This window comes from Apium graveolens, unplaced genomic scaffold (genome assembly GCF_009905375.1).
Source record: "Apium graveolens cultivar Ventura unplaced genomic scaffold, ASM990537v1 ctg3711, whole genome shotgun sequence".
NCBI classification, from domain to species: Eukaryota; Viridiplantae; Streptophyta; class Magnoliopsida; order Apiales; family Apiaceae; genus Apium; species Apium graveolens.
In genome coordinates, this window is record NW_027418226.1 from 102,718 (window position 1) to 104,944 (window position 2,227).

Genomic DNA, 2,227 nt, shown 5'->3' on the forward strand with positions numbered 1-2,227 from the left:
CCATCAGTTTGCGGGTGGTACGCTGTGCTCAAATTCAACTTTGTGCCAAGACATTCCTGAAATTGCTTCCAGAATCTCGAGTTAAATCGGAGGATCTCTGTCTGAAACTATTGATACAGGTACTCCATGCCTTAGTACGATTCTCGCACATACAGATGAACCAACTTGTCCAATGACGACTTCTCATTTATTGGAAGGAAATGCGCCAACTTCGTAAGACGATCAATTATAACCCATATTGCGTCATGTCCAGATTTCATTCGCGGTAGTCCTACTATAAAGTCCATAGCGATATTTTCCCATTTCCATTCTGGAATCTTCAGGGGCTGAATTAATCCGCTTGGTCGTTGATGTTCTGCCTTTACTTTCTGACAAGTATAGCACTTCGCAACCCATTCTGCCACGTCTCGCTTCATATTTGGCCACCAAAAGTTCTTCTTTAAGTCTCGATACATCTTGGTGCTTCCCGGGTGGATTGAAAATTTCGAATTGTGGGCTTCATGGAGGATCTCATTCTTTAATTCAGGTACATGGGGAATCCATATTCTGGATGAAAACCATAGTGTCCCTTGCTCATCCCTTTGAGTATTAATCTCCTCTCCAGATAACTGATTCTTCTCTTTTTCCATTACTTCCTCTTGACACTTCTTTATCTTTTCCACTAGTGTTGGCTGAAAGGTCATTGCACGACAAACTTCCTCGACTTTTCCATAAGCACAAAGTTCTAATTCCAATTTTTCGATTTCTTCGGATAACTCTTTGATGTTATCATCATATTCAATCTATTCCTTCCTACTCAGAGCATTGGCCACTACGTTCGCCTTTCCAGGATGGTAATTTATCGAGCAGTCATAGTCCTTGATCAATTCCAGCCATCTCCTCTGCCTCATATTGAGCTCTTTCTGAGTAAAAATGTACTTTAAACTCTTGTGATCCGTGTAGATTTCACACTTCTCTCCGTAGAGGTAATGTCTCCAAATCTTAAGTGCGAACACTATGGCGGCTAGTTCCAAGTCAGTGCGTCGGGTACTTTAACTCATGCGGCTTCAACTGTCTTGACGCATATGCGATCACTTTACTATGTTGCATCAACACACAACCCAAACCCTTATGTGAAGCGTCGCTGAATATTACAAAATTCCCTTGATCATCTGGAAGTACCAACACCGGAGCTGTTACCAACTTCTGCTTTAACTCTTGAAAGCTATCTTCACATTCTGCACTCCATTCAAACTTTTGATTCTTTCTGGTTAACTTGGTCAATGGCGTGGCGATCTTCGAGAAATCCTTGACGAATCTTCTATAGTATCCGGCCAATCCTAGAAACTTCACACTTCCGTAGGAGTCTTTGGCCTCTCCCAACTCATAACTGCCTCAATCTTTGCCGGATCCACTTTAACTCTCTCATTTCCAATAACATGCCCCAAAAATTGAACTTCCTTTAACCAAAACTCACATTTGGTAAACTTGGCATACAACTTCTCTTGTCGGAGTATCTCCAATGCTATCCAGAGGTGCTGCTTATGTTCTTCTTCCGACTTAGAATAAATAAGGATGTCATCAATGAATACCATGACAAATTTGTCCAAATACTTCTTAAATACCCGATTCATCAGATCCATAAATGCAGCCGGAACGTTGGTCAATCCAAACGACATTACTAGGAATTCATAATGCCCATATCTGGTCCTGAATGCGGTCTTAGGAATATCTTCTTCTTTGATCTTTAATTGATGGTATCCCGATCTCAAATCAATCTTCGAAAAGCATTTTGCTCCCTTCAACTGATCAAAAAGGTCATTTATCCTTGGTAGCGGTTCTTGATCGTTACCTTATTCAACTCCCGATAATCTATGCATAGTCGCATACTCCCATCTTTCTTCTTTACTAACAGAACAGGTGCTCCCAATGGCGACGCACTTGGCCGTATCACTCCCTTATCCAATAATTCTTGTAGCTGGCTCGCCAACTCTTTCATTTATGCTGGTGCCATCCTATATGGGGCCTTTGAAATTGGTTCCGTGCCTGGAGCACGGTTGATTTCGAACTCAATTTGTCGATCTGGTGGTAAGCCTGGTTGGTCCCTTTTGATTCTTGCCTTTTGCCCAAATTTCCCTTCTTTTGAAAATTTCCGCCCTTCTGGAAACCAATCCTCTTTATATTCCGATCTTGCGAACTTCCGGCTTCAGACTTTTTCTCCATAAAATGGAACCTTCCTCTTCTTGTA